Genomic DNA, 24,868 nt, shown 5'->3' with positions numbered 1-24,868 from the left:
AACAAAATTAGAAATGATAAAGGAGAGGTTACAATAGACAATGGAAAAATACAAAGGATTATAAGAGACTATTATGAACAACTACATGGCAATAAAATGGACAGATTCTTAGAAAAGTTCAATCTTCCGAGACTGAACCAGGAAGAAATAGAAATTATGAACAACCCAATTACAAGCACTGAAATTGAAGCTGTGATCCAAAATCTCCCCCCCCCCAAAAAAAAACAAAAGCCCAGGAGCAGATGGCTTCACAGGAGAATTCTGTCAAACATTTAGAGAAGAGCTGATGCCTATCCTTCTAAATTTATTCCAAAAAATTGCAGCAGAAGGAGTACTTCTAAACTCATTCTACAAGACCACCATCACCCTGATACCAAAATCAGACAAAGACAACACACAAAAAAACTACAGGCCAATATCACTGATGAACATAGATGCAAAAATCCTCAACAAAACTTTAGCAAACAGAATTCAACAACACATTAAAAAGCTCATACACCATGATCAAGTTGGATTTACTCCAGGGATGCAAGGATTCTTCAATATGTGCAAATCAATCAATGTGATACACCATATTAACAAACTGAAAGATGAAAACCATATGATAATCTTAATAGATGCACAAAAAGCCTTTGACAAAACTCAGCACCCATTTATGATTAAAACTCTTCAAAAAATGGGCACAGAAGGAACCTACCTCAACATAGTAAAGGCCATATATGATAAGCCTATAGCAAACATTCTTCTCAATGGTGAAAAGCTGAAAGTATTCCCCCTAAGATCAGGAGGAAGACGAGGGTGTCCACTCTCACCACTATTATTTAACATAGTTCTGGAAGTCCTAGCTACAGCAATCAGAGAAGAAAAAGAAATAAAAGGAATCCAGATCAGAAAAGAAGTAAAGCTCTGTTTGCAGATGACATGATACTGTACATAGAAAACCCTAAGGATACTATCAGAAATTTCCTAGAGCTAATCAGTGAATTTAGCAGTCACAGGATACAAAATCAATACACAGAAATCACTCGCATTTCCATACACTAACAATGAAAAACCAGAAAGGGAAATTAAGAAATCAATCCCATTCACCATTACAACAAAAAGAATAAAATACCTAGGAATAAACTTACCTAAGAAGACAAAAGAACTGTACACAGAAAATTATAAGACACTGATGAAAGAAATCCAAGATGACATAAACAGATGGAGAGATATTCCATGTTCCTGGGTAGGAAGAATCAATATTGTGAAAATGACTATACTACTAAACGCAATCTACAGATTCAATGCGATCCCTATCAAATTACCAATGGCATTTTTCACAGACCTAGAACAAAAAATTTCACAATTCACATGGAAACACAAAAGACCCCAAACAGCCAAAGCAGTCTTGAAAAAGAAGAATGGAGGTGGAGGAAGCAACCTTCCTGACTTCGGATTATACTACAAAGCTACAGTGATCAAGACAGTACGGTACTGGGACACCAACAGACATATAGACCAATGGAACAAGACAGAAAGCCCAGAAATAAACCCATACACCTATGGATACCTTATTTTTGACAAAGGAGGCAAGAATATACAATGGGGCAAAGACAGCCTCTTCAATAAATGGTGCTGGGAAAACTAGACAGTTACATGTGAAAGAATGAAATTAGAACACTTAGTAACACCATACACAAGGATCAACTCAAAATGGATTAAAGATCTAAATGTAAGACCAGATACTATAAAACTCTTAGATGAAAATGTAGGCAGAACACTCGATGACATAAATCAAAGCAAGATCCTCTATGACCCACCTCCTAGAATAATGGAAATAAAAACTAAAGCAAACAAGTGGGACCTGATTAAACTTAAAAGCCTTTTGCACTGCAAAGGAAACTATAAGCAAGGCAAAAAGACAACCCTCAGAATGGGAGAAAATAGCCAATGAAACAACTGACAAAGGATTAATTTCCAAAATATACAAGTAGCTCATACAACTCAATACAAGAAAAACAACCAACCAATCAAAAAGTGGGAAAAGACCTAAAAACACATTTCTCCAAAGAAGACATACAGATGGCTAACACACACATGAAGAGAGCTCAACATCTCTCATTATTAAAGAAATGCAAATCAAAAGCACAATGAGATATCACCTCACACCAGTCAGAATGGCCACCAACAAAAAGTCTACAAACAATAAATGCTGGAGAGGGTGTGGAGAAAAGGAACACTCTTGCACTGCTGGTGGGTATGGAAATTGATACAGCCACTAAGGAAGACGGTGTGGAGGGTCCATAAAAAAACAGAAATAAAACCACCATATGTTCCAGCAATCCCACTCCTAGGCATATACCCTAGGAAACCAAAATTGAAAAGACACATGTATTCCATTGTTCACTGCAGCACTATTTACAACAGCCAGAACACGGAGGCAACCTAGATATCCACCGACAGATGAATGGATAAAGAAGCCGCAGTACATATACACAATGCAATAGTCAACATGAAGTCACTCAGTCGATTCTTCGAGACCCCATGGACTTTAGTCCACCAGGCTCCTCCATCCATGGGATTCTCCAGGCAAGAGTCCTGGAGTGGGTTGCCATTTCCTTCTTCAGGGGATCTTCCTGACCCAGGGATCAAACCCTGGTCTCCCGCATTGTAGGCAGATGCTTTACCATCTGAGCCACCAGGGAAGTCAATGGAATAGTACTCAGCCATAAAAAGGAATGCATTTGAGCCAGTTCTACTGAAGTGGATGAACCTTCACATCAGCAAAAATAACATTAAGAAGATGATTTAGTTTATTTAGCTGAGATTCAACTTGATGAAACTGCTCCGTTAACTCCTAAAAGGAAAATAATAATGCTTTTTAATTCAAAATCTCTACTCATAATATCAATCATAAATCTTAAATGTAATTTACATAGGAAGAATCTAAATGATATAATGATTATTCCCACAACCTCAACAATAAAAGACCTCAATTAAAAATCCATAGCAGGATTAACAAAAAGTCTATGTAAGGTCCATTGAAACAACTTCTGCAGGCAAGTTTAAGTGATTCAAAGCAAACTCCTACTCCCTGAAGAGTATTTGATAGGCAAACTGTTCTGCATATTTATACGTTCAACAAGTATTCTGAATGCCTACCTCATACCATGCACTGTTTTAGAGTCTACAACTATAAAAATGAACACCAAAAAAAAAAAAAAAAAAAGAACACCATTTCCTTCATGGAACTTAACACTCTGCCAAAGTAATCAAACCTTGTTTTAGCCTAACCTGTTTACTCCAGACATCAGAGGTACTGATAAAACCTTGAAATGAAGCAATTACCAATATAAAGTAATTGTCTTAATCTGGATTTTTCTTTTTTCACACTGTTACAGAAGATGGAATTACATGTAACATTCAACAATCCTGATTTACCATGTAATTCTTCTCAAAAACCTAAACATTCTGGACCCCCCCACATTTAATAACTGAAATTCCTCACTTCTTAACATTAAAAGCAGCTTAGGTTTTCTAACCATCAGCCAGTAGTATCAAAGAGGTTCTCAGACAATCTGTAGCTATAACTACACCTCAACCTTCGACCACTTCTCAGAATGATCCACAGTATGGTAATCACCTGATGCTTGCTGTGAATAGATTCCTATACCTCACTCCACACTAAATCACTCTGCAACAAAGCCAGAAGCCACATTTCAACAGGCTCCCTGGTGATTTTAATGTACAAGTTCAAGAGTACTAGCTTCACACATGTCATAAATGCCAGCTCCAAAGAGCAGTACTTCTTAAACTACAGTAAAAAAAAAAAAAGAAAGAAAATCAAGTGGTATCTACAGTAAGTGGCCTCTGAGGAAAAACCCTGTAAACTGGAAAACAGTGAGAAATATCTCACCTTTAACTCCAATACTAAAGATCTTAATAGTTACTAAAATAATACTACAAATACTGAAAAATATTCAACTTCATTAATAAAAATGCAAGTTAAAATTCATATGGATGACATTTTATATCTCACTGGGCTAGGAAAAAACATAAAATAATGATACCCAATGACATTATAGTAAAATCACCATACTTCAGTGATTTTAGAATGGATTCTTTCACACTTTAATATAACTGAAATCAATATGCACTGTATAATTAAGAGCATCATGTAACTGTTATTGACCAGACAGTCATAAGAAGCACTTTATCATATATATAACACCCCACACTGCTTCCCTAGTGGCTCAGATGGTAAAGTGTCTGTCTGCAATGCAGGAGACCCGGGTTCAATCCCTGGGTTGGGAAGATTCCCAGGAGAAGGAAATGGCAGCCCACTCCAGTATTCTTGCCTGGAAAATCCCATGGACCGCGGAGCCCAGTAGGTTATTGTTCATGGGGTCGCAAAGAGTCGGACACGACTGAGCGACTTCACTTCACTTCACTGCAAGACTTGCAGGGTCTTAGTTCCCCAACCAGGGATCAAAGCCATGCCCCTGCACTGGAAGCGTGGAGTCCTAACCACTGCCACGCCGGGGGATTCCAGCACCGTTTTTGAAAATTCTTACTGTGGTTAAGAACACACAGCACGAGGTGTCCCCTCCTAACGAACCCAAGGGCGCAGCACTGCACTGTTAGCTGTTAGCACAATGTTGCATAGCAGATGCTAGGACGTGTTCCCTTTGCCTGAAGTGAGACTTGATGCCCACTGGTTAACAACTCTCCGTCACCGGCAACCGCCACTGTACTCGGTGCTTCTAATGAGTCTATTTCAGATAGCCCACAGTAAGTGGAATCATGCGCTGTTTCTTGGGACTAGCTTATTTTCACTTATAGCATAATCTCCTCAAGGTTCATTCCTGTTGTGGTATTTTGAGGTTTTTTTAAGGCTGAATAATATTTCGCTGTATGTATATACTACTGTATTTTCTCTTTCCATTCCTCCATAGATGGACGTTTAGGTTTTTTCTACAGCTTAGCTATTACAAGTAGGGCTGCGATGAACATGTGAGTGGAGACATTTCTTTAATATCCTATTTTTATTTCCTCGGGATGAATACCCAGAAGGAGGATTACAGGATCATACAGTAGTTCTATTTTAATTTTTTTGAGGAAATTCCATACCGTTTTCCACAGCAGCTTCACCGTTTTGCACTCCCACCGATAATGTACCAGGGCTCCAATGTCCCCACACCCTCACTAACACTACTCTTTCGGTTTTTTGATAACAGTCATAAATTGTAAGGTGATATCTCAACTGTGGTTTTCCTTTGCATTTCTCTGATAATTAGTGATGTCGAGCAACTACTCATAAACCTGTTGGCCATTTATATATCTTCTTTAGATAAATGTCTATTCAAGTCCTTAGCCCATTTTAAAATTAGGTCATTTAGTTTTTTGCCTTTTCATACTGTTCATGGGGTTCTTGAGGCAAGAATACTGGAGTGGTCTGCCATTCCCATTTCACGTGGACCACATTTTATCAGTCAAAGTAAAGAGGAACTAAAGAGCCTCTTGAGGAGGGTGAAAGAAGAGAATGAAAAAGCTGGCTTAAAATTCAACATTCAAAAAACTAAGATCATGGCATAAGCCCCCATCACTTCATGGCAAATAGAAGAGGAAAAAAAGGAAATTGGCAGATTTTATTTTCTTGGGCTCCAAAATCACTGCAGATGGTGACCACAGCCAAGAAATGAAAAGACCCTTGCTCCTTGGAAGGAAAGCTATGACAAACCTAGAGAGCATATTAAAAAGCAGAGACATCACTTGGCCGATCAAAGTCCATATAGTCAAAGCTATGGTTTTTCCAGTAGTCATGCACAGATGTGAGAGTTGGACCATAAAGAAAGCTGAGCGCCGAAGAATTGATGCTTTCGAATTGTGGTGCTGGAGAAGACTCTTGAGAGTCCTTGGTCAGCAAGGAGATCAAACCAGTCCACCCTGAAGAAAATCATCTGTGACTATTCACTGGAAGGATTGATGCTGAAACTATAGCTCCTATACTCTGGCCACTTGATGTGAAGAGCCGACTCACTGGAAAAGACCCTGATGCTGGAAAGACTGAGGGCAGGAGAAGTGGGAGACAGAGAATGAGATGGCTGGATAGCATCACTGACTCAATGGACATGAATTTGAGCAAATTCCTGGAGACAGCTGAGGGCAGAGGAGTCTGGTGTGCCGTAGTCCATGGGGTTGCAGAGTCAGAAACGACTTACCAACTGAACAATAAGTTTTTTGCTATCACCAACATTGTCTATGTACAGTGTGGAAAAACACAAAAAATACTTTGAGTCAAGAAATAACATAGAAATGGACACTGAATGTGAAGTTTCAGAAATACCTTAATCATTTTAATTGGCTTTTTCCTTTTAATGTATATTCCTAAGGCATGGAGAAGGCAATGGCACCCCACTCCAGTACTCTTGCCTGGAAAATCCCATGGATGGAGAAGCCTGGTAGGCTGCAGTCCATGGGGTCGCTAAGAGTTGGGCACGACTGAGCGACTTCACTTTCATTTTTCACTTTCATGCATTGGAGAAGGAAATGGCAACCCACTCCAGTGTTTTGCCTGGAGAATCCCAGGGACGGGGGAGCCTAGTAAGCTGCCGTCTATGGGGTCTCACAGAGTCGGACACGACTGAAGCGACTTAGCAGCAGTAGCAGCCTAAGGCATATGATAAAAACCTATGTCTATCACACCTAAAAGATATCTTCTAATAGGTATGAAATAAAAATTCTAAATAAGAAAGTACTGTGTCAGTTTTCTTTCTTAGAAACTCGTGAAATTATGGTGTATCATATGATAAATGGTGTCTATTAGACATTCAAATAGCTGGTGACATGTTAAGTAGGTAAACTCCTTTGAAAAGCAATATGGCAGTATCAAAAGCTAAAAAATAATGTGTATAACCCAAGAAACCTCATAATTCTATACTATCTCTAAGAGTTCATCCAAATGGTGGACTGGTTACAGAAATTATGACACAGTAATTAAATCAATAGAGTATTATAAACATTAAAAATTAAAATTATGTAGCATGGAAATGTTTATTTCAAAATGCTAAATAAAAAGGAAAATATAAAAAATACATAAGTAAAGGAAAAAAGCATCTACTTTGCAAATACTAACCAAAAGAAAAATAGCATAGGAATATTAATATTGGACAAGAGAAAATTAAGACAAAAAGCACAATACAGGGTCATTATATAATGCTAAACAGTTAAATCACTGCAATTTAAATCTACCAGGATAATAATTCACTGCAATTTTAAACTTGGATGTAACTTATAAAATAGACTCAAATATAAATAAAAAACTGATAGAACTACAATGAGAAATTTTCAAATCCACCATCATAGGATTTTTACATAATTATTTAAAAGATCAAGAAGATAGAATCAGTAATAGGAGACTTTAAAAAACTAATCACAAGTATCACTTCATATCCATGAGGATGACTATTACATACTTTTTTAAAAGGGAAAATAACAACTGTAGGTGAGGACATGTAGAAACTAGAACCCTGGTACAGCTGCTGGGTAATGTCAGACAGATACTCAAAAAGCTAAACACAGGCTTACCATGATTCAGCATTCACTCGTAGGCATATACGCAAAAGGAATGAAAACAGGGACTCAAATTCGTGTACAACGTTCACAGCAGCATTATATACAACAGATAAAAGGTGTAAACAACTCAAGTGTCTATGAACAGATGAACAGTTAAACAGATAAAATGCGATGATAAAACACAGATGAACGGATAAAATGTGGTATATACACACAACAGAATACTCAGCACCAAAAAGGAATGAAATTCTCACACCTGATGCAATATGGATGATACTTAAGGATATTATGCTGAGATAAGCCAAAGACAAAAGGACAAATATTATTTTATGATTCTACTTTTATAAGATAACTATAGTAGGCAAATTTATAGAGACAGAAAATGGAATAGAGATTACCAGGGATGGGGAAAAGAAGGAATGGAGAATTAATATTTAACAGGCACAGAGTTTAGCCCATGTGGGATGAGAAAAGTTCTGGAAGTAAATGGTGACATGGCTGCATGACACTGCAAATGTTAACGTCATCATAATTGCACACATTAAAATAGTTAAAACTGTAAATTTTACATTTGTATATTTTATAATAAAAAATTATTTTAAAAACTAATCATAAGCTGTCTTATTTCAAGAAAAGATAAGGTAGTTATTCAGATCAATTCTTCCATAGGAAAAAATGTAAAAAGTGAAATGAAGTATTTAAAGAGTCAAACAAAGCAAAATCTTCTAGGACTTCCCTGGTGGTCCAGTGATTAAAAATCCACCTTACAATGCAGGGGACACAGATTCGATGCCAGGTCAGGGAACTAAGATCCCACATGCCACGGGGCAACTAGAGAGTCCATGCCACAACTAAAGAGCCTCTGTTTACCGCAACGAGGGAAAGCCCACGCACCACAACAGAAGACCCAGCGCAGCAACAACAACAAAAAACAAAACCCCAAAGCTTCCTAAAACCAACAAAGAGAGAACAAGACTTTAAAAGACTACAAATCCATAAAGCAATGCAGACTGGTAAGAGACCCCAGAAGCTGCTTTACTCAATCGCTAATCTTGAAAAAACAGAATCCATTGATTCCTGACACTGACAAGAGGAGTGGTGAAGTCCAAGGTCCATAGAAGGTAGGAAGTCAAACAGGAGACTGTCTTTGTAATAAACTAAGGACACCAACAATCTTGAGATCAGGATGGCCGGAGCAGGAAGAGCCCTTGGTTAGAATCACAGTCCAGACAGGAATCATCTGTTGTTGTTCAGTCACTCAGTCGTGTCAAATTCCTTGCAACCCAAGGGACTGTAGCATGCCAGGCTTCCCTGTCCTTCACCATTTCTCCCAGAGCTTACTCAAACTCATGTCCATTGAGTCGGTGATGCCATCCAACCATCTTGTCCTCCAAAACAGACTTTGAACCCAGCTTATGGTTCAGAACGGGCAGTGCTCTTAATATCTAAGCGAGCATACACGAAGGCAAAAGACATTTAAGGAGGGTCTTTTATGTATTTTAATGTATGAGGGTCCTTTCACCAGAAAGATACTGATTTTAAATTTGGATGCCTCAATAAGTGGTAATGGGACAATCTGGTTATTCATGGGGAAAAAATAACAGTAAAATTAGAACTATTTCTCATGTCATAAACTCCTGATGGATTAAAGAACTGAACTAGAACAGCATACACTTTTAAGATAAAGTAAAAGGGACTGTCATTACTATGTTAAGGGCAAACTTTCACAAGATATAAAAAAGGGCAAACTATAAGAGTGATAAATTACATCAAAATTGAAATCTTAAAAAAAAAGTCAAAAACTAACAGGTAACAATAAAAAAGAAAAAAACGAGACACAAATAGGGAGCAAACACATGCAGCACACATCACTGACAAATGGCTGGCGTCTGAAATCCGAGAAGGAACTCCCACCCGAAGGGGGCTCAACCGCCATGATCACCAGAGAAATGCAAATCGTAACCTCAACGGGACGCTATTTTATATCTATGCAGAGTGAGAAAACTATAAATGCAAACAGCACTATGTGATGAAAAAAACATGGTAAAAGAGCATCTCTTAAACACTGCTTGTACAATATGGTACAACCACTTCTAAAATCAGTTTGATGTATTATGTAAAACAGAACCTGTTATTCAGCAATTCCACTCCTATGTGAGGTGACAGAGAGAGAAAGAGAGACATGCATCTGTAAGACATGCAGCAAGGCTATCCACATCAGTATAATCTACAACAGCAAGAACTGGAAATAATCTAAATGTCTGTCAACAGAACAGGTAATTAAATTGTGGAATTTCACATAAGGGAATACTAACTATACAAAAGAGAAAACTATAAATGAGCTACTATAAATGAGCTAAGTTTTACAAATACCCACATGGATAAAACCCAAAATCATATTAAGAAACAAGCAAGTTACTGAATATATATAATACAATCCATATAAAGTTCAGAAACATACAAAACTAAATAACACACAGTCTGTATTATAAATAAAAGAAAGCAAATGACAAATCTTAGCATGGTTCCTCCCTGAAAAAAGAGAGGGGAATGCTATTAGAAAGTGAAAGTGAAGTCACTCGGTCATGTCCGACTCTTTGCGACCCCATGGACTGTAGCCTATCAGGCTCCTCCGTCCATGGGATTTTCCAGGCAAGAGTGCTGGAGTGGACTGCCATTTCCTTCTCCAGGGGATCTTCCCAACAACCCAGGAATCAAACCTGGGTCCCCTGCATTGCAGGCAGACGCTTTACCGTCTGAGCCACCAGGGAAGCCTATTAGAAGAAGCTGCTATTACTAAGGGTACACAGAATTTTAAAGATATAAGAGCAATCCTCTGTGTGTTAAAATAGGTGAAAAAAAATACAGGGATGGTGTTTGTTTTTTTTTTAATTCTTACCATAAACATTACATATCCTTTCATATCTGAAATATTTAATAAATTTTAAAAACTGACCAAAACTACTGGAAAAATATATTTATATGTGAATAAAAATGAGATATAAAAATGTTACTATCAGGGAAATGGGATAGTATTTTCTTCATGTTAACATTTTCTTTAGTATCTTTTACAATGAACATTATTTTTTTTTAAGTATTTTTAATTACCAGGGTAAGCACCTACCTGATCACTAAGCAAAAGCTGATTTCCTCCTTGATACAAAGCTTCACAAAGCATGTTCACATCACTGTTTAGTTTGGACAGAAAGAAAGAATGTTCTTGAACAGATACAGCCAACTGCTCTTGTACTAAAGAAACCTCCTGTTTTACTTTTTCAGCTACTTCTTCCAGGTTTCCATGGGTTATAAACAATTCTTTTTTCTTATTCTCTCCTTCTAAATGTTGATAAAGCCTAAAATGTGGAAATAAAAATTAGAAAAATTTCTTAAGTCAGTACAGTTTTCAAAATTATAACCCACTATATTGGGGCATCTTTGGGAAAGCTAACAATTTGTAAATATTAATCAAACAATTAAAAACTTTCCAACTACAATACTATCTCATTACAGAAATACATATTCTAATTATTGTATCTGAATTCCCAGTTTTCCCATCTTCCAAGTTTTAGACATAAAATTCTTTTTGACTTTAACTGCTATTAACCTACTTCAATTAAAGTACATTTCAGAGATACCGCCCCAGAGAACACTTCTTTCACAGAACACAACTATGATGTAGCAAAATCGGCGAAGAACTTGAAACAGAAGACAGGTCTGAGTGCTGGCTGTCATGTAAGACCTAAGTCAAGTCAACCTTTGAGATTTAATTTTCACGTCTAACATCTACCTAATTTTAAAGGACTGTGGTAGACTTAAAAGAGAAAAATTGAAAATACAAGCTACATAAATATTAATAGTAAACTTGCTACTCCAGTCATGTCTACATTTGCTTGACAAATTAAATTCCTAATGAGCCAAGAGGCCATTGTAATACTTCAAACATTAATGGCAGAAAAATTCTACAGTACAAACGGAAAAATGTGAGGCGGCGGCACCTTCTACACATATATGACAAAAGTATCTGCTCTTAGAGTCTTCCTGAAACTGGTTCAAAGTGAAAAGTAGTGAAAGTGTTAGTTGCTGAGTTGTATCCAACTCTTCTTGACTCCATGGACTCAGCCTACCAAGTTCCTATGTCCATGGAATTCACAAAAATATGGGAGTAAGAAGCCATTCCCGTCTCCAAGGGATCTTGAGAGTGTGCGCAGCCAGTGTGGGATCCAGGAGGCCTGAGGGTCCCCTGCGCTCTGATTCTCGGTGCCCGATCTCCCGCTGCGGGAGGGGAACACCAAGGCGAGGAGTGGGGCCAGCTCCAAGGGGCTGGAGTCCAAGGGGACCTTGGTTTTAAGGTCCCTTGGTGGGTGACCACAGAAGAGCCTGTGGCCGCTGGTCTGTGGCTGCCCTCGGCTCTGCGGGGAGCCCACTGAGACGTTTGCTGGCTGTGGGCAGGAGTCCCGGGAACTCTACCTATGAGTCAGCGGCGGTACTAGGTGGAGCAGGACGCCCCAGGTGGGGACCCTGTGAAGGAGGAAACATAAGGGGCTCTATCTTGAAAGCAGGACTCCATCGTGGGTCGGACTGTGGACTTTGAGCTATATGCCCAGTATCCATGGAAATGGCATACCAATGGAAAACCAGACCCCTGGATGAAGGAGCCTCGGGACTCGTACCTAGACTGTTCCTCGCCTAAACGAATATGCTAATTATCACTAACAGAACAAAGTTGTAAACCCCATTACGCTTAGTGCGGTATGACCAGAGGTCTATTGATCAATGTCCACTGTTCAACTATCTAGGCTTATGACACATGAATCATGGCTTAACTTCGATGGTATCTCTCTTTTACCTTGTCCAGACTAGTTTCAAGGAATTTGGGGAGGTGGGTTTGGGCACGTACACTTAGGGTATCTAAGGTTTTCACAAAACTGGTCGGGGTCCTTGGCTAAGAGGAGACTCTGCCTTGGGCCTGCCAGTGTAATAATCTGCCCTCCGCCATCTGCACTGTCCTTCTAAGTTGAGTTGTTTCCCGGAACGCGTGGCTACAACACCTGGACCTGTTGTACGGCGCTGCTCCAAGGTCGACGAGCGTCCGAGTGGGGTTGGAGGCCACCCTTTGCTCAGCGCTGATCTGGAGGCCAGGCGCGTTTCGGGGGCGCTCCGCTGGAGTGTGCGCAGCCAGTGTGGGTCGGGCCAGCTCTGTCCGCGGGAGCAGGTGCGCCAGGCGCCGCGTGCGGGTGAGCGGACTCGCAAGCCCATAGAGCGGAGCGAAAGTGGCCGCGAACATGTTCGTGGAGTGGACTGTATGGGCCAGAGGCCCGGGGTAGGAAGAATGTGCGTTGGTTGCCAGAAGGGCAGCCAAAGAGGCGGTGAGGAGAAGCAGAAGCGGCAGCAGCCGCGGCAAAACCACCACCTACTCTCTTAGCTCTCCTCTCTCTGCGAGACCGCGGCGGCGCCCGGCCTTTATAGGCGCCCCGTGCGTCACCCCGCCTCTCTGTGACGTCACGGGCACCTCCGGCCAGTCGCCAGGCGGATTTCACCGCTGCGCGCCGCGGGCCAATTGCGGGGCGGTTCTCTCCATCTCCCTCCAATCTGGCCCCGCCCCGGTCCCCGCGGGGTCCCTGAGGCCCTGGGGGGGCGGGGCGGTGCATCTGAGAACGGGTCTGGGGAGGGCGCTCCAGGGGTTGCCATGGTGACATTGAACCTGCCTGGATCCTAACGCTCCAAGGGCTCCCTTGGCGTCTCAGCCTCCGATAGCGTCTGATAGCGGATGGAGTACAGGCGGTCCGCGAAAGCGAGGCGGTGTGCAGGAGGATGGGATGCAGGAGATGTGGAGAAGGATAGAGGAGGTGAGATACTGGGAAGGGGGCGGGGGCTCCCATCAGAGGGTCGGGGCAGCAGAGGAAATGGGCGGCCGCCCTCTGCTGGTTTCCCTCCCGTCAGAGTGGCACCCGGCGCTGGCCGTTAGCCTGGGCGATCTGCAGTTCAGACTCGGCTGGCTGGAGGGCGAGGACACGTGTGGGTGGAGCAGTCCTCGATCCCGGAGCCACCATCAGGGGGGGAGCCACCATCAGGGGACACTGTCTTCCGACACTACTATTCAGAACTCATACACATGGTGAAGGTCAGGCCAGCTCCGCCCCCGCTTCCAGGCCCCCTTCCCGGGGTTGGGGGGCACTCGGACGACCGGCCTTCGTACTGTGAACCTGTCAGGCTTCCAGGAAGCCCCGGAAGTTGAGGAAGAAGCTCTCCAGCTCCTGAACCCGCGCCTCCTGCCGCCCCAGGTGCTCGGCGTTTTCTTGTGGTGCCTCCACCTCCCCCTCCAGGTGGGACAACCTGTCCCCGAGCAGCTCCAGCTCAGCCAATGAGTCCTCTGTGCGTGGGGCCTGGGGCTCTCCTGGGACATGGCCACGGGTGCCCTGCTCAACGTCAGCCATTCCACTTGGCAGCTCTTTCAGCCTCTCCTGTCCGAAGGCAGGGCATCCCTCTCGCCCTCTGGAGAGAACTCTCCAGAAGACCAAGACACCCCAGCACTGGAAGAGCCAGCTAAACCTGGTCCCAGGCCAGCGGTCTCCAGGCCCACGGCCCATCAGTACCTCAGCACTGAGACCCACCAGGGGGACCACACCCTGCACGGCTCCAAGCACCAGCCACGAGACGCTGGCGTTTCCGAGCCTGTCTCCCAGGAACGCAGCCACCACCAAAGCCTGCAGAGACAGCCCCCTACCCGGCCCCCGCGATGGAAGGCCGAGGCCCGCCGGGGCCAGGGGTCTCGGGTTGGTCCCCACTGGGTGAGGACGCCTTGCTTCTTTGGATGCAGGTGGCTCTCCCGCCCCCATTTCCCGGTCTCCCGCCAGCCTCACCGAGTGATTGAACTGCTGCTGGGGGTGAGGGGCTGCTGGAGCCGGCCCTTCCCTTTCTGGGGGTCGGGGAGCCACCGGGGCGTCAGGGAGCCAGTTGGGGCCAAGGTTGCCTGGCTGCTTTGGGAGGGTTCCGAGGCCAACCTCCTCACCCTCTGCAGGCTCTGGGCGCTGCTTCTGGGAGAAGTACGCAGAGGTGGGGCACACACTGACAGGAGTGAAATTTTTCTCTTCCACCAGGTAGCAGCCCCTTCCAGCCAGCTCCCCTGGGCTGAACAAAGGCATCGAGGCCACAGGCAGACAAGGACTCAGGTGTCATCATGGGAAAGCTCTGGGCTGGGTTTCCGGCCGGCATGTGGGAAGGTTCCTGAATGAGGGGGTGCGGGGGATGGCCGCTGCCCTTGAGGGGGAGAAGGGTCAGTGCTGAAAGGCCTGGAGGGAGGGTCTGCAGGGCTGTGGAGATGGGCACGTACACTTAGGGCCTGTGGCTGCCCTCGGCTCTGCGGGGAGCTGGAGGCCAGGCGCGTTTCGGGGGCGTTCCGCTGGAGTGTGCGCAGCCAGTGTGCGGCCCCGGAGGCCTGAGGGTCCCCTGCGCTCCGGTTCCCGGCGCCCGATCCCCCGCTGCGGGAGGGGAACACCAAGGCGAGGAGTCGGGCCAGCTCCGTCCGCGGGAGCGGGTGCGCCAGGCGCCGCGTGCGGGTGCGCGGACTCGCAGGCCCACAGAGCGGAGCGAAAGTGGCACGAATACGAACGTGGAATGCACGGTATGGCCAGAGGCCCGGGGCAGGAAGAATGGGCGTTGATCGCCAGAAGAGCGGTCGAAGAGGCGGCGAGGAGGAGAAGCAGAAGCGGCAGGAGCCGCGGCAAAGCCGCCATCTCGCCTCTCCGCTCTCTTCTGCGAGACCGCGGCAGCGCCCGGCCTTTATACGCGGCTCCTCCAATCTGGCCCCGCCCCCCTCCCCGCGGGGTCCCTGAGGCCCTGGGGGGCGGGGCGGTGCATCTTGAGAGCTGGTCGGGGGAGGGCGCTCCAGGGGTTGCCATGGTGACGTTAAACCTGCCTGGATCCTAAGGCTCCAAAGGCTCCCTTTAGTGTCTCAACTTCGGATAGCCTCTGATAGCGGATGGAGGACAGGCGGTCAGCGAAGGAGAGGTGGTGTGTAAGGGGGATGGGCTGCAGGAGATGTGGAGAAGGATAGAGGAGGTGAGATGCTGGGAAGGGGGCGGGGGCTCCCACCAGAGGGTCCGGGCAGCAGAGGAAAGGGGCGGCCCATCTGGTCAGGCGGGTGTGTGCTCCCTAGACGGATCCCAGCACTCCTGTGCGGGTGAGTCTGCGTGCCACTGGCACAGCGAGGCCAAACGATACTGGATCCTCGGAATCTAGAGCAGAGAAAGGTTTATTGCTGCACGATGCGAGGAGACGCGTGGCTCCCACCTTAAAAACCCCAAACTCCCCAAAGGTTTCAGCAAAGCCCTTTCCTGGGAAAAGTGAGGTGAAGCGTGGTAAGTCGTTGCAAACTTCCTGGTGTCAAATTCTTTGTTCTTGAGGTCAGGTCATGGTCAGGTAACAGTGTTCCTGTAAATGTCTCTAAATGAATGCCATTCTCTGTTCTGACAAGAAAAGACAAGGTCTCAAGGCTCAACTTTCACTCTCCAAGGTCCACCTTCCTGGCTAAGGCCTTGAGGGGGGGCGGGGTTGGCGCTCCCTGCTAGGGCCAGTCAGCCTGCCCAGGAGTCTTTGTCCAGCACCCAGTCTGGGTCCTCCCACTAGCACCCAGGCCGGGCTGAGGAGGCAGATCTCAGTTGGTGGCGCCCTTGGAGCCAGGTCCCCAGACCCTGTCCAGCTGTTATCTCGGAGGCAGCTAGGCGCCCAGGACCCAACTGGCCCTCAGTCTCCTCAGGCCCTCCAAACAGCAGGGGGTCAGGTCCCTCCCACGGCAGCCAGGCAAACCGCTGCTGCCTTAGGTCCCAGTGTGGGGACTGGGGAGACCTTCACTGCGGCCTCTCGGCCTGGGCCCGGCCAGCGGGCAGCATTGGCAAGGGCTGTGGAGCCCAGCAGGACAGAGCCCCTAGCCTGTCCCCCCACCCCCATCCACTGGCCTGAGGCCGGGTGAGCAGGAGGGCTCCGGGGTGAAGGCTGGGGTCCGCCTCTTACCTCCCTCTCTGCCTGACCACCACCACTCCCCTGACCGCTGGCCTAACAGGCCTTTAATCACCACCCTGGCAGTTTCTCAGTAGTGGCTGCCTGGTAACGGTAGCTGTACTGGCCGCTGCACCCATGCCTGTCCCCACCACGCACTTGTCCTTTCTCTGTCACGCACTCATCCCTGGAGACGTCAGCCCCACTTGCTGGCACCGCGACCCTCCTGTCTGTATTTTCCACCGGACAGTCTGTTTTGTCCTTCGGCTACTGGTGCTTGAATTTCTTGCCTCCCGTTGCAAACACTGCTGCTCTTTTCCCCAGCAGCTGTTTCTTCTATGCCGAATACAATAAATACGAATACATAAAATGTCAGCTGTCCTGGTCTCCTGATGAAATGGGCTCACAGAAAGTAGGCCCATCCCCAGGGGATAAATCTTGACTGGAGGAAAGCAGGCATGGCCCTCTCTTTCCTCTGCTGGAATGGTGGGGGTGGGGAGAACACATGACCCAGTTCTGCCCAATAGAGCTGAGAGGAGCCCTGTTTAGGAGGCAGGTGGTGTTTGGGAAAGTCTCATCTCTTTAAAGGAAGGCGGGTGGTGGAAATCAATCATCACTGTTTTCCTTCGACCTGGTAGGGGGAATGTGATGGGAGGAGATGTAGCAGTCAACGTGATGCTGTGAGGAAAGAGATAAGGAGAATCCCAGAGGAGCTGGTTCAAAGACCTGCCCTTGCTGACCAAATAAACTAATCAACCCCATAGCCTCCGGACTCCGGGCTCTTGGTAAGATCATCACCGCCTGCACTGAAGCCATGTTGGGCCAGAAGTTCTGTTATGGGATCCATTTCATTCATTAATTCAGAATAATTAAGTACCTTATTAAATATTTCTTGTGCTGATTCCACTTTCTAATCAGCAAAATCTGACATGCACAGAGATGATGAGGGCCAGTGGAGAGGATGAAGGCGCAAGGAAGAGGTCCCAGAGTGGACAGACTGTAGACAGAGCCTGAGGACACGCGGACCTGGGGCGCCACAACCGCCCTGCAGTCCACCCCAGTGGGCTTGTCCACAGCTTGCTAGCGGGTGGGAGAGACATTGGGGATTGCTAGGCGGCCTAGAGGTGGTGCTGGGGTGATGCACCCTTGGAGAGAGACCAGGGAGGGTCACCAGGTGGCCCTGGAGACCGGTCCAAAGGCAGAAGAGGGGCAGCCTCAGGGCCGACCCTTCAGGGCGCAGGTGAGGTTCTCCTTGGTAATAAGCCCTTTCCAAGTCCGCCCTGTAAACACTCCTGCTGGTATTTCAAACCAATGCAGGAGCGCTCCTCCCTGCCCTCCCAACACTATGCCCTCCAGGCATATCAGCCTGGTCCTCTGTAGACCCCACATAGGGTCTAGCGGGGGTCAGATGACTACATTCTGCCCACCACTGCTGATCTCTGGCTAGGAAGAGGCAAGGGTTCATAGCCTCCATTTTCCATCGCCATTTCACCCCCTCCTGTTCCCCTCCCCCTGGCTCCATTCAAAAAACTAAGATCATGGCATCCAGTCCCATCACTTCGTGGCAAATAGATGGGAAAAAAATGGAAACAGTGGCAGATTTTATTTTCTTGGGCTCCAAAATCACTATGGACAGTGACTGCAGCCATGAAATTAAAAGATGCTCGTTCCTTGGAAGAAAAGCTATGACAAACCTAGACAGCATATTAAAAAGCAGAGACATCACTTTGCCGACAAAAGTCCATGTAGTCAAAACTATGGTTTTTCCAGTAGTCATGTACGAATGTGAGAGTCTGGGAGCCCTGTTGGTTGGGTTGGCAAGTTTCTGTCTGTCCGCGGCGCCCCCGTTCCTGCCTGTTGCTGATTCCCAGGAAAACAGGAATGCAAGAACCAGACTGCCTCCCTCGGAGGAAACCCCAGGTCTGGGGGCGGGGTCCTAACGCCTGCTGCCTGCAGGACCCGAAGTTCCGCAAGCCGCGCCTCCGCCCCGCCCCGGCCCTGTCCGGCCCCCGCCCCGCCCCCGGCCCCCGGCCCGGCCCCGCCCCACGCCCCGCAAGGCCACGCCCCATCTCTGGCCCCGCCTCCTCAGCCCCTCAGGCGTCTCACGACCCAGCTTAGTCTCTGCGGGGAGCCCGGCTCCGAGGCTCCCTCTGACCCCGCCCTCCATCCCCACCCACAACCTCCCACCACGCCCCCGTCCTGGGTTCCGCGGCCGGCAACCCTCTCCTCTTCAGGCCCCAGAGCCGCCCTAGCCCGGACGCGCCTGCGCCCTCTGGCCCCGCCCTTGCCACGCCCCCAGGACCGCCCCCTCCAGGCCCCGCCCCTGCCCCGGCCGCCGGGTGGGAGCCGGGCCGCGCAACGCGCATGCTCCAGGCGCGGCGCCCCCGACTCTGCGGTCGGCTCCGCTCGGGCATTTCCGCCTCTTTGTTTTAAACTCCGGACGGGTTTTTTTCTCCTGCTCTTGGGGGGGACCCGGAGGGAGCGGCGCCCCCTCCCCCTGCCCGCTCTGCCCCCGCGTGCGCCCAGCTCGCCCGCAGCTGAGACGGCAGGTCAGTGAGTCCGCGCCCCGCCTGGCCTGGCCCGTGGCGCCCGCTCCACAGGCCGAGGCCTCGGCCCGTGTCCGGGCCCGGAAGGCTCCGAACCCCGGCCCGCGCCCCTGCACCCTCGTCGGCCCGGCCTGCAGCTCCCCGACTCCGCTCGGCAGGCCCAGGCCCGGGCCGGACCCACAGGGGCCGGACCTAGGGCAGGGCCCGACCTCGGGACGGGTCTTCGGGGAGCGACCGGGGGTGACTGGATCCCAGGACCGGCCACTGGGGGGGACCAGACCCTTGGACAGGTCACCGGGGAGGGACCGGGGAGGACCGGACTCCTGGACGGGCCACCGCAGAGGGGCCAGGGAGGACCAGACCCCAGGACGGGTCACCAGGGAGGACCGGACCCCTGGACGGGGCCACTGCAGCGGGGCCAGAGAGTATCTAACCCCAGGATGGGTCATCAGGGAGGACTGGACCTTAGGACCCACGGAGAAAAGACTAGGAAATACTGGATGCCAAGACAGATCTCCTAAGAGAGCCCAACCCCGATATGGGTCATGGAGGAGGGCTGGACCTTAAGACTCAGCAAGAATCAGCAGGACCCCGAGACAGGTCACCGAGGATGGCCAGGACTTAGGAACAGTTAGGACTAGGACAAGTCACTGAGGAGCCATGGACCTTAGGATGGGTCACCTGGGGGCGGTCTGGACCCCAGGACTGGCCCATAGAAAGATCAGGACTTGAGTAAACCCGCTAGAGAGGACTGAGACCCCAGGACTGGTCTCCAGTAGGGCCAGGATTTCAAAACTGTCCTGTGAGCACTTCTGGGAGCCTGGAACAGCCCGTCTTTCCCAGGAGCCAGGACCCTGGGGCTGTGCCATGTGGAGGGCTCTGTCTTGTGACAGGCTGCAGGGATGACCCAGGTAGGTCGTGAAGGAGAGTTGGACGCTGGGCAGTCCTGGAGAAGGCTGGCTCTCAGACAGGACCAGGACTGTGGTGAGAGCTGAAACTTGGAGACAGGCCCCCAGGAAGGCTGCGACTCTTGAATGAGTCACTGAGAAGCACCCAGGCCTCAAGGGTGGTCTCTGAGGAGTGCTGGGACCCCAGCCTGGACCCCCAGGGGCCTGGGCCCTGGGGCAGTTTCCAGAGTGCCTGGAATCCACTCAGCTCACTCGGCTGGACCCCAGCTGCTGTAAAGGTCTGGAGCATCAGGGATCCTGGGTGTGTAAGGCCCACAGGTGCAAACCAGCCCTCTCTGTGAGGCCCCTGAGTGCCTGGGCCCCACAAACCTGACCTTCAGCAGTTGCTGCCTGGACTGGCCCCCGGGGTTAGGCTCGGTTGAGACTGATGGAGATCCTACTCCACATTTGGCTCCGTGCCCCGAGCCAGCAGGGTGCCCCTCCCCAGACCCAGGAAGCTGCCCCCACCCTGCTCTCCCAGTCTCTGCTCCAGGGCTGCCATTGCCTGCACTCTGGTCAGTGTGGGTCATCTTCAGTCACTTCTACCCTCCCCGCCCTCTGGTGGTGTCACCAAAAGCGCCCCGTTCTCTAGGTCTGGAGGTGTTTTCGGTGTCCACGAACTTCCAGGAGGGATGGGATCCACATGGCCGTGTGGGTTGCGGGAGGGGTTTGGGGGCCATTGGTCCAGTGTGTGTCAAGTGAGCCATCAGGCGCCTTTTCCACTCCAGGAAGAGACCCTGGGCTGGGGGCTCTGCTTCTCCAAAACCTTGCCATCTGACCTCACCCAGATCTTGCCTGCGGTGTCCTTTACTTTGAAAGTAGGGATGGAGACTTGCTGCCTTTGGGCCAGGGAAGGCTCCAGAGTGTCCACTGCATGAGGCTGCCCAGCAGGGCACTGTCTGCCTGGCGTGGGGCCAGCATGCAGCGCGTTCACTGTATGGACAAGAGGCAGGAGTACATTCAGAGAGGTTGCCCTGTGTTAGGATGGGGCGTGACTCTAAAACCCAAGGGAGATGCTTGAATGATCAGGTCACTGTTTCATTTTGTGCCATAACTTCTCTTCTCGGTTACTTAGAAGAAACCCCCTTTGAGTTTTCAGTGTAACATTTCATAGGACCTAATCTTAAATGGAGTCCATGAATAGTCCAGCCTAGAAAGTTTTATTTGTCAAACGTAACCACGCTTGGGACCTTCTTGCTCAGTGCTGGCTTCTGATTTTGTTCGTTTGTTTAAACATACACTTTACTTTGTAAAAAACTTAATTTTCTTTGAAGTTTTGGAAAAGACTTGTGAAACTGGGCATTCAAGTTTGATTAGGCTCTTTATTTTCTCATTTTTGGATTTTTGAAGGTGTGAAAGCACTGGATGGTTGTATTATTTATATATTACTGTCCTGCAAGTTACCCCAAAATGTAGTGCCTTAAGACCACATCAGTTATCTCACTGTCTGAGGTCAGGAGTCTAGGCACAGCTTAGCTGCGTCCCCAGCCTCAAGAGTCTCCCAAGGCTGCAGACAGGGTGCTGGCTGGGGCTGTGGTATCTGTAGGCTCAGCTGCGGGTATCTGCTTCCAGGCTGCTTGCTGGAGACATCCATAGAGCAGCTTGAGGGAGCCAGTGACTGAATGGGAGAGTGGAGGAGGCCACAGTGTGTGTGACCTAATCTCGGCTGGAATGTCCCATCCCTTTTGCCATGTTCTTTGTTACCATGTTCTGTGTTTCTTAGTTGCCAGGCCCTGCCCACGCTTGAACCGGAGGAGCGCCACAGGTGACTCCTGGGAGGGGCTGGGGGCCACCGGCCATCCTAATGCCTGGCCTCCATTAGGTGTTAGCTCCTGAGAAGTGCCCTGCAGGGTGAATGAACAGGGCTGTGCGGAGCAGTGAGGTCAGCCCGAGGGTACAGCATCTCAGCTGTCTCTTGAGTTACAGAGGTTGCTCTGATGTCACCATTGCGCTGATGCAGTGATGCTGGAGCTTGCGCATGATGGGAGAGAAGTTACAAATAGGAAAGATTTTTAGGAGTTAGCCTAGAACACTTGCAGCAAACCATAAGCCCCCACCCCACACGTAGTTAAATTGTAGGCATGTGTGTCAGAGATGTAGAGTTGTTTGAAGCTTCAAGTGCAGTGATTTTAGTTGTTTCTGAAACTTTGATTCCTGCCAGTTATTTTGCTCTGGGAATTATAAACTGATGTTTCTAAGACATTTTTGAAGTGAGAGATCCAAGATGTTTTGCATATTTGACCCTCGAAGGGAAGAATGCTCCAGGAACCTGTGTGCTGGGGCCTGGTTCTCAGCCCACGCCTCCCCTCCTGGGTGCCTGGGCTTGCTGGTGCCGGGGCAGCGCTGCAGCACCGTGAAGGCTATGAAGGGCACCCACGTGGGGCCCGCTGCCCTTGACTGGGTCCCACGTGTAGGGGGCGTCCTCTCCTGCCACCCTGCTGTCTGGAGCTGCTAGGTCTCCACCTTGCTGGGTGAAGCAGGGTCCTTCCCAGTGATTACACTTCCTTATTTGGGTTATAAGCAAAGTTTGTGTTAGCCTTACTATTACTCTTTAATTTACTGAATGACAGGATTTGTTATTTCATAGTTTTATTTGGCTAATGGTCAGAATCGAATTTGAAGTTGAAAGGTAATTTTCTTTTCTATTGCAATATGTTGAGGTTTGAGGACAATTTCTTACTACCTTTCTGATATTTGCTGTTGCTATTGCAAACATGCTGCACAATTCATTATGCTTCAAAAAATGGAACTGTTCCTCAGTTCTGCAAGTTGATAGTTTTTCACTGTTGTAAAAAAGTGAGCTATTTTAAAAGTAACTAGACTGTCTTTAAAAACTAGGTATTAGGCTTATTTTCTTTTTTTGAAGAGAACTTCTAATGCTTAGGTGAATTTTTTTTTGCCAACACATCAATATTTGCTGGACATTCCCACACTAACAGCAAATTCCAGGTGTTTGACACGAGAAAGCAAAGAGTAGGAAGGTGTCCACAGCTCTCCCTGAAGTTCCTGGCCAACTTGTGGGTCCTCTGTGCGTCTCGTGGCGGCCCAGTAGGTTTCGTTGCGGGGGGTCTTGTCAGCTGTTATGTTTGCTGATTTTCAGCAGGGCCTGGCACGTAGAAGGTGCTCAGCTAGCTAAAAGCTGACCTGCTTCCTTCTGCGGCCCTGTTCTGGAGCTGATGTGTGCATTAATGCCTTCCGTGGATCACCCAGGACTACCTGCTCGCCTGCAGCTGCCTGGTGAGAACACGCAGGTGCAGGGCGCAGTCACAGGTGATGAGGGGCTGAGAAGGGTCAGCCTCTTCTGCTTTTGTTTTAAGTTAGTTTTACTTTAAAAAAAATTATTTATTTACGTATGGCTGTACTGGGTCTTTGTTGCTACGCAGGCTGTTCTCTGGTTGTGAGTGGGGCCCGCTCTCCCGTTGTGGGGCGCGGGGCCCGCTGTCCCGTCATGGAGACTGAGGACCGTTCTCCCGCAGTGGGGCTCGGGGCCCGCTTGCCCATCGTGGAGATTGAGGCCTGCTCTCCCGTCGTGGAGACTGAGGACCGCTCTCCCGTCGTGGGGCGTGGGGCCTGCACTCCCATCGTGGAGATTGAGGACTGCTCTCCCACTGTGGGGCGCGGGGCCCGCTGTCCCGTCATGGAGACTGAGGACCATTCTCCCGCCGTGGGGCGCGGGGCCTGCTCGCCCATCGTGGAGATTGAGGCCCGCTCTCCCGTCGTGGAGACTGAGGACCGCTCTCCTGTCGTGGGCCGCGGGGCCTGCACTCCCATCGTGGAGATTGAGGCCCGCTCTCCTGTCATGGAGACTGAGGCCCGCTCTCCCGTCATGGGGCACGGGGCCTGCTCTCCTGTCATGGAGACTGAGGCCCGCTCTCCCGTCGTGGGGTGCAGGGCCTGCTCTCCTGTCATGGAGACTGAGGACCGCTCTCCCGTCATGGGGCGCGGGGCCTGCTCTCCCGTCGTGGGATGAGGGCTTCTCAGTGCAGGGGCCTCTCGCTGGGGACCATCGTCTCCAGAGCACAGGTCCAGCAGGTGTGGTGCATGAGCCTAAGCTGCTCCAGGGTGTGGAATCCTCCCAGATCAAGGGTCAAACCCATGTCTCCCGCGGTGGCAGGTAGATTCTTTACCACTGAGCCACCAGCAAAGCCCCTTTTAGTTTTTTACCAAAGTTTCTGAGGAAAAAAAAAGAACACAGTGGAGAAAACAGGAATGAGACAATGAGCACCCGCCGCCCTAACCCTGGACTCAGCACTTGTGTGTGTTTTGCCACATTTGCTTATTGGTTTCTCCAAACACACAGTTATGGTTGAATCATCTGAAGTAGCTGCAGACCGCCTGCCTCGTTCCGTAGGTGATTCACAGCACGTGACGCTGGTGAGAAGACAGTCTGCACACAACTGCGCCATCGTGGTCACACTGAGAAGTGGACGCTACGCCACGTACGGGCTCATTTCCTGTCCACTCTCAGCTCGCCCCGCGTGGCTCAGGAAGGTCTTCCTGGGCGTTTTCCGTCTGAGAGGCGGGTGGCTCCCCGCGTGGCACTGGGGTCCTCCCACCCTTTCGGGCTCCCCACAGCAGAAACTTCCAGGCCAGCCATCACTTGTGAGTTTTTCTGATTCTTCACTCAGGGTGCTGTCCACCTTTGTCTGTGTCCCCTGTTTACCCTGAGGACGGGGGTGCTGGGCCCCTCCTGGGTGAGAGACGCCTCGCGGAGGCTGTGGGGACTCCGTGCTGTGCTGGCAGGCCGTGCGTCCCGCACTCAGTGCTGCCCTCGCTCCTGTGCCGTGGGCTGGGCCGAGGCTCCGGGGAGCCCGAGGAGCCGAG

At 48.9% G+C, this 24,868-nt stretch overlaps 1 protein-coding gene and 1 long non-coding RNA gene across 3 annotated transcripts in view; one reads left to right on the top strand and one right to left on the bottom strand.

Annotated features, from left to right (window-relative positions):
• Window positions 1-105: 105 nt before the first annotated feature.
• On the bottom strand, window positions 106-13,002 carry LOC129658197 (uncharacterized). The gene is made up of 3 exons (XR_008717304.1): window positions 12,606-13,002; window positions 10,682-10,910; window positions 106-2,839 (listed from the first exon to the last, which is right to left on the bottom strand). It is a non-coding gene; the product is annotated as an uncharacterized LOC129658197 (long non-coding RNA).
• A 5,890-nt stretch (window positions 13,003-18,892) lies between these two features.
• Window positions 18,893-24,868, top strand: part of PCGF3 (polycomb group ring finger 3) — a 47,267-nt gene continuing 41,291 nt past the window's right edge. For both annotated transcript variants that reach the window (XM_055589332.1, XM_055589333.1), the window contains exon 1: window positions 18,893-19,100. The gene's annotated coding sequence lies outside the window, so the exon portion shown is untranslated. The remainder of the gene's footprint in view (window positions 19,101-24,868) is intronic.

This window comes from Bubalus kerabau, chromosome 7 (assembly GCF_029407905.1).
Source record: "Bubalus kerabau isolate K-KA32 ecotype Philippines breed swamp buffalo chromosome 7, PCC_UOA_SB_1v2, whole genome shotgun sequence".
Taxonomy (NCBI): Eukaryota; Metazoa; Chordata; class Mammalia; order Artiodactyla; family Bovidae; genus Bubalus; species Bubalus kerabau.
The sequence above is the reverse complement of the archived record's forward strand: the minus strand, read 5'-3'. Positions and strand labels throughout refer to the sequence as shown.